Source organism: Caretta caretta, chromosome 14 (assembly GCF_965140235.1).
Source record: "Caretta caretta isolate rCarCar2 chromosome 14, rCarCar1.hap1, whole genome shotgun sequence".
Classification (NCBI taxonomy): Eukaryota; Metazoa; Chordata; order Testudines; family Cheloniidae; genus Caretta; species Caretta caretta.
Genome location: NC_134219.1, coordinates 41,436,223 through 41,449,311, shown reverse-complemented (window position 1 = coordinate 41,449,311; position 13,089 = coordinate 41,436,223). Strand labels below are relative to the sequence as shown.

Genomic DNA, 13,089 nt, shown 5'->3' with positions numbered 1-13,089 from the left:
CTTCCCCTGTCTGTCTGGGGAGAGGCAGAAACGGGGAGAGACTATCTCCAAAGGGGGATTTCCTTTGCAAACAGCCCCCAAGAGCCCCTCCCTCTTAGGCCAGGCAGGGGCTTCTCCAGAGCCGTCTCCAGTGTGTTTGGAAAGGTTCCAGCAATGGGGCTCCCAGCCCTTCCCTTGTGGGACACTGTTCCCCAGGCTGAGAGTCTCTGAACTGGGCCAGACCCTGTGAGCTGCTGAGTCTGGAAATCAATGGGGAATGAGGAGGGCCCTGTGCTTCCTGTGCCGAGGGTCTTTTCCCAGGAGAAGTCCGGACGCCTGAGTTCTGTTCCTTCTCTAGCCTGGGCGGGAGAGTGGCCTGGGACGACAGGAGGGGACTGCTTGTCCAGAGTAACCGATGGTCTTTGGGACTGACCCCATTGCTGGAAAAGGATGAGACTTCCTGGATATTGCAGCAGCAGGGATTATGAGGGGGAACGTTGGGAGCAGATCATGCAATGAACTCCTGCCCGTGTGTGTAGATGGCACCCCCTGCACTCCTGTGGGGGCAGAGGGGGCGGCTGTGGTTGGAGCAGGGAGGAGGAGGGACAGAAAAGCCCCATGAGTGAAAGGCTGCCTTGAGCCCAGACTCACCCCTGCTCCCCGCTCGGTTCCAGGATGGCCAGGCTCCTGCGGATGTTGCGGAGGAAGGCTCTGCAGGTGGCCCCAGAGCCTGAGGGAAGCAGCTGCCATCTTCCCCAGGGGCAGAGCAAGCCCTGCGTCCCTGCTGGCGGGGAAGCAGGTCCCGTCCAGGCCAGACGGTGGAAGTGCCCGGCCTTCTGGAAAAGGACCCTGGCTCCCGGCGCAGGCGCCGAGCTGGGAGAGGCCCCGACCAGGCCCCAGTGGAGCTGGCCCAGGCTGCGGTTTTGCAGACAGGACCCAGCCCAGGAGGGGCGCCGGGCAGGGTGGCTCTGGGGCTTGTTGTGTGGGCAGCAGCGGCCCCAGGAGCCCAGCCCTCGTTCCCATCAGGAGGCATCGCCCTGCCCGGTCTCTGAGGACCTTCCAGCCCCCGCCGGCCAGGAGGGGGAAGGTCCCTGTCCCAGCACCGGCAGCTCAGCCTGGGACAGCGGCAGCACCTGGGCCTCTGGCAGCAGCCAGGCCGATGGAGGCCACTGCTTTGTTCCAGGTGAGGAGCCAGGCTGGGCTCCAGGAGGGGTGAGGACGGGATGTGAACACCCTGGGCCCCGACGCTCTCCCAGTGATATGGGGGGGGTCCCCAGCCCAGGTGTCTGGCCTGAGCTACGTGAACCCCACGGACAGCAGCAGCCGTCACACAGCTGCCCCTTCCGCACGGGGACCTGGGGGTGGGGGTGTGAAGAGCTGCTGCCACTTTGGTCTTTGCTGCTCCGGGGCCGGGGGAATCGGCACCTCCCCTGGAGTCCTGGGCAGTGGAGGGGGGCTCTGCTCTGGGCTTCGGCAGCTGTTGGGGGCTGCAGGCATCCCTGAGAGGGAGGTTTGGGGCCCGATCTGCCCTGGGTGCCTGAGGTGGGAAGGGGGGTCTTGAATCCTGCTCTGCCCACCACGCCCCTGTCCTTCCCTCCCTGGTGCAGGGACCCCCCTGGATTTGGAGCAGGAGGAAGGGGTGGACGTGGCCAAAGATGAAGCTGCTCTCAAAGTCATCCGAGAGCAGCTCCAGTGCAGAGATAAGGTACAAATGTTCCCCACTTGGGCTGGAACCAAAATTGCCCTGTCCCTTCCCAGCATCCCCACCCCCTGCCCAGGGTCTTGTGCCTCCTGATCCACCACCCCTAATGGGGTCCTTTTACATCCATGATGTGGGACCCCCAAGATGGGGGTGTTTGTCCCACAACAGCCCAGGTCGTCTCCCCCCACAGGCACTGTCCCAGTTCCTGATCCTGCTTGCGTAGGAGTGGTGGGGGATTTGGACAATAGGCGGGTCCCCACAATCCCCCATTGAGGCCTGAGCCCTGGAGCTGGTGTGGGTGGGGTAGGAAGGTCCCTAGCTAACAGGTTCTCTCTCGCTATACCCCACTCCTGGTGGGTCCAGGATGAGGGGCAGCAGCTCCTGTTCCTTCAGGCCATCTACCCCGCATGTCTGGCTGCATGGGAGAGAGGGGAGGACACGCTGGAGCCGCGCTGCTGCAAGGCGGCTGTGGTGAAGAGGATCGTGGTGAGTGAGACACGCCATACGGCAGCTGGAGGGAGGGGGAGAATTGTGGGGCTGGGGGGCAGCTGAGAGTGTGGGACAAGGAATCTCATGGTCCCAGCTCGGTCGTCGGGATGGGGCTGAATGGGGGCAGTTTTGACAGGGAGGAGGACAGAAGGGGATTGGGAGCGAGCTGGGCAGGAATCCGGGAAGGGGGACAAGTCGGATGGGCAGGAAGGGAGTGGGAGGCGGTGGGGGATCCTGCTGGCCATGTGGGGCACTGGCTGTGTCATCTCCTCACTGGGAGGTGTCAGTTGGGCCTGAATCTCACATGCTCCTTTGTCTCCTTCGCGTCTCACAGGAGCTCATCGAGGAGCTTCCCGATGACTCGTCACCCAGCGCCGTCCTCGCCCACTCCCTGGCTGCAGTGGGCTACCTCTGGTACCGAGACAGCCCCACCCCCCCACCCCGCCGACTCCCCTAACCCCACTGCTGATCAGGCCCAAGGCTGGGAGTCACCGTCACTGCCCCTCCCAAGTCACCTCCCAAGAGTGGCGCCTCTGGCAGAGATGGTGGGGTGGGAAGATTCACTTTCTCCTGGCGGGGCTCTTCTTTTCACTCCCATCACATGACAGCGGCCTTGGGGAGGGGCTCACTCCCGGGTTCAGATACAGGAGGGGCAGCAGGCTCCAGGGAACAGGAGCTATTCCTGTCCTGCCACTGTCTGTCTGGGACACCTTGGCCTTGTCATTCCCTAGCTAAGTGCCTCAGTTTCCGTTCTCGCCAGCCTGTGCCTCTATCCCTGTGGCTTGGTGTCCGTGTTGGCGACAGTCCCACCCCCGTACTGCACAGTCTAATACCAGCTCCTCTCTCTTGCCAGCACCATGAAACCTGCCCTAGAGCCAGACCTAGAGACCCACCTCTTGCGAGCTGCCCTTCACTCCGTCTTCACCCTGGGCACGGAGAAGGACACCACGGGCATCCAGGTACCTCCTCCTCCTCCATCCTCCTCCTCTTCCAGAGTAGTCCTTGGTCCCTGCTCCCTTGATTCGCTGGAGCTCCAGATTTAGGGGTGGGGTAGCAGAGATGGAACAAGCTGCAGGGTTGGATCCTTCCCTCCAGCAGGGAAGAGATTACCCCTCCCTGGGGGATTGCTTTCTTTCTTTCTTTCTTTCTTTCTTTCTTTCTTTCTTTCTTTCTTTCATAAGCCGTGTTTGGCCCAGAAGCCCAGGTTCCATCCATAGCAACTTGGCTGTTTCATACTCTTCTGCCTACAAGGCCCTCTGCAGAGACCTGCTAAGCTCATGGATTAAAGGTCCAGGGGTCATCAATTCTTGCAAATTGCCTGCAGTGGGATGTGAAGGAGAAAGGCCAGGAGATGTGTTTGGGAGTCTCCCCAGTGCTTCCCAGAGACCCCTCTTCCCATCCTGTGGCACGTGTAGGCCCAGGTTCCCTAACTCTGACCCATGCTTTGCAGACTCTGCAGAAAGTCATCCCAGAGGTCCTGGATGCCATGCTGGGGAACCTGCTGGCAGAGTCCCCAGACACAGACAGGCTCCACTTCATCTTGGAGGTGAGCCCCATTTGACCATAACTCTTTGGGGGACTGGTAAGGAGAGACTGGAAGATGCATTTTCTACTCTGTCCTCCTAGCTGGGTCCCCAGTGGGCCGTCCTTGGTTGGGGCGGTCAGTGCAATGTAGTGTCAGGTCCTTCCTTCTTGAGGGACAGAGGAAGGAGCTGGGACTCCAAGCCAGAGCTCTGCCTGGTTCTGCTGAGCACTAAGCACAGGGCTCCTGGCTGTCTTGGGGAGTGAGAGTCTGAAAACCCACCCTTCCCCCACCCCTCCAACACACAGAGCCCATGAGATTGGGGAGATGGTTCTCAGAGAAGAGGCACATGCTCCTTCCTAGAGAAAGAGGAGGAGCCCAGGGAATCAGCCCTTCCCTCTGATGTGCTCTGAAATTCCTGGGGGGATTGTGCTCTCAGTCACTCCCTACATCCCCCCAAGGATTTGCATAGCAAGGAAGGGCCAAGGGTTCAATCTTCTTTCTGGTGAACTGTTCAGGAATCAGGAGTTCTGGGAGGATGGGACCAGCCCCGACCGCGAACATTGTCCCAGTCTAGAGAGACGCTGAGAAGTTGTGACCTGAAGGGTACAAGCTGCGTCCTGGGGGAAAGAATCCCCTTCTAAAGCTCTGCCATCAAGGACTCAGCTATTCCCCCCTGCGCAGAATGTCTCAGGCCCCTGGGGCTGGGGGCATGGGGCTCATTTGCAAAGCAGGAGCAGCTGGCCACTGAGTCTGACCTGCCTCCTTTCCCCACAGCATGTCAACCTCTGGGTCGTGTCCAGGGTGTCGCAGGAGCGAGCCAGGGCTATCAGGAGCAGCACAGCCCTCCTGAGATACACAGTCACCCTCCCTGAGTTTGATGTAAGTGGGCTCCGAGCCCAGCTTGCTGGCTCCAGGCGGAGGCGGGCTGGCTCCAGTGTGCTGCAGGATCTGCTGCTGCCGCCGGGGCTGTGGGTTAGGAGGGTTCTTCATGGGGAGGCAGGGTCAGAGCAGGACTGAGCTAGGCTTGAGTCAAGTTCTTCTTGTCCTGGTTCAGTGTTGTCCCTGGGCCTTTAAGGGGACCATGCTCCAGCCCCTGCTTGGCATCCCAAAGCAGCTGCAGGCTCCCTTGGCAGCAGAGCAAATGAAGGCTCAATCTCAAGCTCCTGTCCCCCAGCATCTCCTGCAGAGGGGCTAAGAGGAAGGAGCCCTCTGGCCCAGGGGGGACAAGGAGCTGAGAGGAAAATGCTGATGGAGTCCCCTCTGCTCTCCCTTCCATTAGATCTCAGCCGAGTTCCCTCAGATGGGTCGCCATGTGGCCCAGCTGGCTCTGTTTGTCAGCGATCCAGACAAGGACATCAGCCGGCAGGCCAGGGAGGGGACTTACCGGCTCTACCAACTGCTGCTCCAACAGAGGGGTAAGGAACCCAGCTAGGACACGGAACCCAATAGGGGACTGAGAGTGACCACAGGTTGATAATGGGACCCCAGACCATTTCTCTCAGACTGACCCCAGCCGGAGGACAAGTCTCTCTCTGCCTCTGTTCTTCTCCACTCCACTGTGCAGCCACCAATGGGATTGGAAGGACACAGAAACTGCAACCAGAATGAGGAGAAACGTCTCTCTCTCTCTCTCTCTCTCTCTTCCAGGCCTGACCATACATGAGGCAGAAGATCTCTGGTGCTATGACTGGCACCAGGACAGCAGGCTCTTGGGCTACAAGAACACAGCCAGAGTGGGGGAGGTAAGGGCACTGTGCCAGGGCATGACACAGCTCAGGGAGTGGGGCTGGCTGGGTTCCCTGCAGTGGATGCCTCCTGGAGACAGGAAAAGAGCCCGCTCCTTATTTCCAGCTCAGAGTTCCTCATCCAGCAACCAGTGGGACATGCTGGTGCTAAAGGTCCCACACTGGGACTGGGCCAGGAGTCTCCTTGTCCTTGTCAGGCTGCAGGTTGGATTCCCCTTGAAGAAACCAAGGAGCTGCAGAGGCCATACCCAGCGACGAGAGAAATCACTAAGCTGGCGGGGAAGAGACCTTTGGTCTGTCAGCTCCAACCCCCTCCCCCCGTAACAACACACGCACACTCCTCTAGCCGCTGAGGTGCAGGAGATCTCTCTGCTGGAAGCAAGACAGGGTCCCCTGTCGTCTCTGTGCCCTGCACAGCAGAGTGGGCCTGCTCACACACATTAGAGATCCATTTCCAGCCCATCCTGGCCCCTGCCATAAATTGCCTTCCTGAAAGAGCCACTGGAGGCTTTGGTCCCTCAGCATCTGCCACCTTTTAATAAAGGGGCTTCCCTGAGCCCTGGGACCCTGAAAGCCTCCTAGGGAATGAACTGCCTTGGCCACAGCAGCTCTCTTCCCCGCCCTTTGGGGCACTAGACACCATTGTACCGCCAGGGCTTGGAGGCTGGCTCTGGGCAATCTGCTCGAGCCTCATGTCCTCTTGGTTTTAGGTCTTTGGAAAATTCTTCTCCGTCGGGCAGAGAAGATCCTTCGTACAGACAGCATTGCTGGCCATCCACGACCCCCTGCTGCGTGTCAGCCAGGCTGGGCTGGTGCTGGTCTACTCCCTCCTGGGGGAAGCCCAGCAACTGATCGGGGACACGGTAAGCAGCTACATTCGACTCAGAAGCTTGGGGTGGGGCCCAGGGCCTCCTTCCCATCCTCTCGCCATTCGCTGGCCTGGTAGCAAGGAGCCTAGTGGGGACTTCTGGCCTTCATGGACTTCTGTTCTTCGGATGTGGTGCTCTGCTATCACTCCTGGGAAGGACAGGAGAGTCCCCTAAGTGCCCTCTGGGAACCTTTCCTGCCCCACAGAGCTGCACCCATTTCCCCATGGCCTAGTGTCCATGTCACCCGAGCCACCATCGAGAGTTGCTCCCATCCCTGGCATCCTGGGAGGCCAAGGACTGACTGGTGATGGTGACTGACTGAGGCACATGGGCGTGGGAAACGGGTCTTGCTGCTGGTAGGGCTGGACCCACTCTCGAGAGATTGGGAGGATTCAGTCGTCAGGGGCTGCTGACCTGTCCCGTTCCCCAGGGCTGCCATCCTGTGGTTTCAGGTTTTGTCACTGGGGTGTCTTGGGGAAAGGTCTCAAGCTCTCCTCATCCCACTTCACTGCTGCCAGAATCCCTCCTGCCCCCAGCCACCCTGCTACAGCCCCCTCCCTGCCCTACCTGGGTGAGGATGGAGGTATGGGGGAAGAGAGGGTTCTCCGAACTTGAGCGATGTCCCCAGGTGGGTTGGAGGTGGAACAGCTGTCAGGGGCACTGATGGGGAAGTGGCAGGAGCTCACCCGACAAGGAGGGGGGTTGGCACTGGAGGTCACTAGAGAGGACAGCAAGCCTCCATCCTGGGGGTCGGGAGGGTGAATCCACCACTCAGACATGAGCAGCTGCTGGGTGGAAATGATGGCGCTGGTTCCAGGTGCCCTTCATCCTCCCTGATTCCTGGGGAGTGTCTCAGTCTCTGACATGTTCTCGTTCCCCTGCAGCACGAGGATGTCACAGCCAAGGTCATGGGCCAGCTTCACATCATCCGGCACTTGCACCAGATGCCCGAGGCGCTGCAAGGGCTGTGGCTCATCTGATGCTCTTCAAGGTTCCCCTCCCTGTTCAGCAAGTCCCGCTCCCTGCTGCAGGTACTGCTCTGTCTCACTGTAAATGTGGGACTAGTGGAAGCACAAATGGAGGCCCCTGGCACTCACAGAAACTCTCTCTCCTCTCTGTGGAGCTGTGTCCTTCCCTCGGCCCCCCAAATTCCTTCATCTGGGGCAGGAGCTCTTTCCCTCACACCCATATCCCTCCCCTCTTTCCTTGATCTCACCCCCATCCCATTCCCCGTGCTCCCAGGCAGAGATCTTCCTTCCCCATATGGCGCAGAAGGACCTTTGTGTCAGGGCTACAGACTGTCTGCCCAACTGAAGCTGAGAAAGCTCCACCTTTGAGGAGGTGAGGATGGGACAGAGGCTCCGGGCTAGCTTCATCTCCTGCCCTTTATTCTTCCTTTGGCCCTTCTCTGGGCTCTCAGAGTCTGACATGAAGAGGAGCCTCCTCCCCGCATGTCTTCTAGGCCCTGGCATATGTGACAGCCTCCCAGATGGGTGCAGTCAGAAGCTGAAGCACCTCAGGGAGCAGTGGGGACAGGTCCCTTATCCTAGTAAGCCAAGCAGTGGTAGTTCTCAAAGAGGCTGAGAGGGAAGAGCCCACTCCCTCTTGGAGGTAAGAGCCATTGACTTCTTTGGGCAAAATGGGTTTCTTGGGGGAGAAATGGGATCCCTGCTGCATAGCCTGGGTGGGAGCTTCCCCCATCCCTGGGACAGAGACATCTTCATCAATGTGCCACCCTTGTTTTTTTCCAAGCAAGAGGCTCCCTAGAGAACTCCTCCTCAAACCTGTTCTCCTGGGAGCGTTTCTGGGAGGAGGCTCCCGTCCCTCAGTCTCCAACTCCATCATGCAGTCTCTTTCACCTAACATCTCCGCTCTCCAGCTCCACTTGCCGCAGCAGGACAAATGGACCTTCAGCTCCTAGAGAACAGACTCTGACCTCCTTCTGATCAGCAATGGGGTTTCACCATCCCCTCAGCAAACCTGTCAGCCGGGCTGGAGTGGATTGGAAGGAGGAGGGTATCTAACAGGGTGGCTTGGCCTATGGCTGCCTAGCCTGGAGCTAGGCCAAATGATGACCAAGTGAGCCCCACCGGAGAGGAAACAAGGGAAAACAGCAGCAAAAGTCCAGAAGCAGAGCGAGCTGTTCAGTAGACGGCTTTGGGCCAAACCCTGGAGTCCAGGGTAGGACTGGCTTCTCTCACCGTCCCTAAGGAAGGGGACATAGAAGACCATAGAAACCCAAGAAGGGCAGGCCGAATCGAAATCAGGCTGAGGAAGAACTCTCCACGAGGGTGGAAGGCCTTGTTTCTGTTCAAGACATTTTGGGACTTTGTTTGCAAGGAGCTTGACCCAGGAAGGAGTGGAGTAAAGAACAGTCACCTGGTTGGAGGGCTGAGTTCCCAGCCGACAAACTGCAAGAGTGAGTATCAGCGGGGTTGCTAGCCCAGCGAGAAAGCAATGACACGAGGCCTGGCCAGCATCTAGCGGTGAGTGAACTCTGGTACACACCCAAAGTGGCTGTGTCTGGAGCCCTGTGTAGGCTCTTCTGTGGGAATTTCCCATGGGTCAGTGGGGCCGGAATCTCTCCTGCTCCTTTGGTCTCTTTGGGCTTCCCACGAGATGTCTGGTGAACTGCCCTTGGACTCTGGGCCCAGCACCGCTCAGAAATTATTCACTACCTTCAGAGAGACAGGGCACAGCTCAGCCTGTTGGGTAGGCTGGAGACTCACACTTCACTGGAACAAACAACACTGAGGTGGTTTGGGAAGCATAGTAACAAAGAAGAGATTTAAGTGATACTAAGCAAGAGAAAGAGACACATTTCAAAGAGACACACAAAACACAACACACTTTGTAGTGACTAAAATTGAATCTTAATAAGTCACAATGTTTATCTTAGCAGTTTCCAGACTAACATCTCAGCTTTCCTAACAGACCTTCTTTGATGTCCCTGTAGGGTAGAAAACTTCTCTGTCGAATCCGCTGATTTGATTGCTTCGTCTTCTGGTTTCAGAGCCTCTGTTCTCCTTCTGGGGTGCCTGGACCCTGATTGTAACATCTCTCTGGCCCAGCCTCTTACACAGATGTGTGCTGCAGCCAGCCCAGCGCAGGGAGCAGTGGGGACAAATGATCTCCTCCTGTCAGACCAAGCAACAGGGGTCCCCTTGAGGCTTAGATGGAAGATCCCAGGCATCTCCTGGAGGTAAGAACCGTCCACTCTTCTGGACACTTGGGGCTGTTGCAACAAAGAGGGGGCTCCTGTTCCATAGCCTATTTGTCCTCATGACTGTGTTTTTTTCTTCTCAGAGGATGCATCCGGGACCCTGGAGACTGTTTCGTGCAGGAGGTTTGAGCGGGGAGAGATCACTCACTGTCCTGACCCATGGGTCATTAACCCGGTCTGCAGGGTTCCTGGGAGCAGCCACCCTCCAGCACGCCACCTAGAAGCCTACGAAAAACTGCTTACCTAGGACTTACGAAGTCCAGACCCAGTTTGAGGCTCCTATTGGCAGAGTCCCAGAGCAGCTAATTGGCCCCCGGGACCTCCTTAAGCAGGAAGAAGAAGCTGTCTGAACAGCCGCGCTCCTCCCCGGCTCTGGACCGTGTGTTGGCTGTTCCTGCTCCCACTCCCCAGGCTTGATTTCCTGGCATCTGGACTCAGGGTGACTCACCTGACTTGAGGTTCTGAACACAATTTGGTCTTTTGCTTCTGCTCTTCCAGTGTCCTGACCCAGCTGACTCTCGACTCCTGTCTTGTGAGTGTGGACTCTGCCTCTGACCACTAGGTCTGGCTGCCCATGACCCGGCCATGACACTGATTTTTCTTCAATTCCTCCAATGCCCTTTTCTGCTCTCCAGCTCTGCTCTCCCAGCAAGACACACCTATGCCTTGGCTCCCAGAGTGCTGCTTGCCTGCTAGTCAAGGGCTCAGGGGGAGTGCTTGTCTTGCCCCCTCCCCCACCACAGCTGCTTGTCCTTGGGGACTCTCCCTAGCGCAGAGGAGAATCCGTCCTGGCAGCAATTCAGGAAGTCACAGAAGGGACGGTCTGCTCAGCTCCCTCTGCAATGCCACTGCCCGAGACCATTAGGAGTGGGTGCCCAGTGACTGCGCCGGCAGCTCCTTGAGAGACTCCTGGGGGCAGGGTAGTCGTGTTTCACTGTGACCGCGGGAAGCCATGCGAAGAGTGCGGCATTGAGGAGACTCTCCTGTTGTCCCAAAGGGTTTCTGTTCTCCTGCACGGTCAGACCGTGGGGCCAGGTTGGAGAACGGGGAAGAGCTGGTTGGTGATGAGTCGGAGGATTCACCATAGAGGTGGTGGCAGCTGCAGATCCTGGAGTCCCTGTGGTCGGGTTACCATGCGTCCGGAGTTTCCCGGACATGTCCGGCTTTTTGGGTTCTAAATCGCTCTTCGGGAGGAATTTGTAAAATTCTGAAAAGGTCCAGGATTTCCCTCCCAATGCAGCACTCTGGGGGCGGAGGGGGAGCTGCACGCTCTGCGGGGGAGCACGGCACTGTGTCTGGCTCCGCACCCCAGACACACTGCTCTGAGCAGCAGGGTACGTGGGCCGGGGGGGCTGGAGAAGGGGCATGGGGTCCCAAGGGGCAGTCAGGAGACAGGGAGCAGGAGGGGTTGGATGGGTGAGAGGTTCTGGGGGGAGCCTGTCAGGGGGTGGGCATATGAAGAGGGGTCGGGGGAGTCAAGGAACAGAGAGCGGGGGGGTTGGATGGGGCGGAGGTTCGGGGGGGGAATCAGGGGCAGGGAACAGGGGGGATTAGATGGGTTGGGGGTTCTGCGGGGGTAGTCAGGGGACAGGGAGTGGTTGGATGGGTGTGGGAGAGCTGGGGGTCTGTCAGGGGGCGGGGGTGCGGATAGGGGGCAGGGCAGTCAGGGGATAGGTAGAGGGTGGAGTTCTAGGGGGGCAGTTAGGGTGGAGGGGTCTAAGGAGGGGGCAGTTGGAGACAGGGAGAAGGAAGGCTTAGATAGAGGGCAGGGTCCTGGGAGGGGGTGATCAGGGGACAAGGAGCAGGGGGGGTTGGATGGGTTGGCGGTTCTGTGGGGGGCAGTCAGGGGGCAGGAAGTGGGAGTTAGTAGATAGGGGGCAGGGCTACCACTCCCCCCCCCACCCTCGGAGTGTCCTCTTTTTTGAAAGTTCAAATATGGTAACCCTACCCTATGGGCCCAGCCTCCACTCCTGAGAGTTCAGGCGAACCTCCCCCTGTTCTCAGGGAGTCTTTGGCTTTGGCGGCTGGGCCTGCCTGCCGAGACAGAGGACTCAGTGTTTCCATCAGGCTGCTCAGCTGCCAATGCAGCCACCCAAAGACGTGAAGAATGGAAGCGAAAGAGCAAAGCTGGACCCTCCGCTGAGCTCCTGTGATCAAGTGAGCCCAGCCTGGGAGAGAGGAGGGAAAGCTCCAGGGTGGCTGGTGGCTGCAGGGAGCCAGGGGAGGAGAAATAAATCGTTCACAATGAATCCTACGGGCTTTGTCTTGTGTGGTGAAGGGTTTAAAATGGGTCTAGTTACTATCACATTCAACTTTACAATCGCTGTGTGTGATTGAAGGGCAGGTCTAGAAAGGGCAGAGGTCACTCGAGGAGCTTCAAGTCTCCAATTCTGTCCCTATTGCCTGCTTTGACCAGCTAATCTCAACCCAACACCTCCCTCAGGTGGTCGCAGTCGTGAGCTCTTTCCCTCTTTTTCTGGATTAGCCGCCAGCATGGGGACAGGATACATGTGGCCAAGGAAATGGAGAGGCGTGGGGGTCACGTGCAGAGGCATGCAGATAACTTGCAGAGTTGCCTGTTCATGCAGTTCCTATGGGGGAACTACGGTAGGGTACCGTGCACTCAGGGGCACCATTTCAAATTTTGGTGGTGGCGGGGAGGATAATTTCACCCTGATTCCAGGAGTTACTTAGGCACCTGAAAACTCTAGTGTTTTGACAGATAACTTAGCAATGAGCTGACAGGAACACTTGCCAGACTGCTTTCCGGGGAAGACAGCTATAAGAATGGATCCAGGGAATGGTTCTGTATCTCTGAGCTGTTTGGACACTTTCAGGGAACATTCCTGATGAGAGACAGAGATCCCCAAAGTTATCCTGGGTAACCCTGAGAGACTTATGGAAAATTAGCAGATCCCACATCTCTGCTGTCACTTTGCACTGACAAACTCAGACTGTCCAAACCTGTTCATGTATTTTACCTGCTTTAACCTCTCAAGAACTTTCACATATAAAAGAAAGAAAATTAAAGAAATGACATAGTTACACCGATATAGGGCCGTAGCATAAACCCGACCTCAGAGTTGTCCCATTGAAATGGAATTATTCACAGCAGTAACTAAAGTGAAACATGCACGTAAGTGTTTCCAGGGCCAAGATTAAGGCCACAGCTTATGAGAGGTGCAGACGCAAGAAGAGAAGAGCTGTGCAAAAACTGAAATGCCACTTGGAACCTGGCCCAAACAATGCATCACGAAAAATAAACTCATCTTGTTATACAGTAACAGAGCTGGTTCAAAAGTGTTTTACACTGACAATGCAACCTTTTAACTAAAAATGCCACTTTGGATTACATTGATCATTTGAAAAAAGTTCCCTCTTTAAAAAAAACATTTTGGATTTCTCTGCCCATTTCAGAGAGAATGTGCAGTTTTTCCCACCAAAACGAAACAAAAATTTGATAATTAAAAACATTTCCAAATAAGTTTGAAGAATATGGGGGGGGAGTGGTTTCTTCCTCAATTTTCATGAACCTCTCCACCCTCGCTATTTTTGAC

At 57.1% G+C, this 13,089-nt stretch overlaps 2 protein-coding genes across 4 annotated transcripts in view; one reads left to right on the top strand and one right to left on the bottom strand.

The window, feature by feature from the left end:
• Positions 1 to 13,089, bottom strand: part of LOC125621599 (butyrophilin subfamily 1 member A1) — a 655,591-nt gene that overhangs the window by 105,326 nt on the left and 537,176 nt on the right. The window lies entirely within an intron of this gene.
• The window catches only part of LOC142069191 (uncharacterized), a 49,102-nt gene continuing 41,377 nt past the window's right edge, over positions 5,365 to 13,089 (top strand). The window contains exon 1 of the mRNA XM_075119697.1: positions 5,365 to 5,437. The gene's annotated coding sequence lies outside the window, so the exon portion shown is untranslated. The remainder of the gene's footprint in view (positions 5,438 to 13,089) is intronic.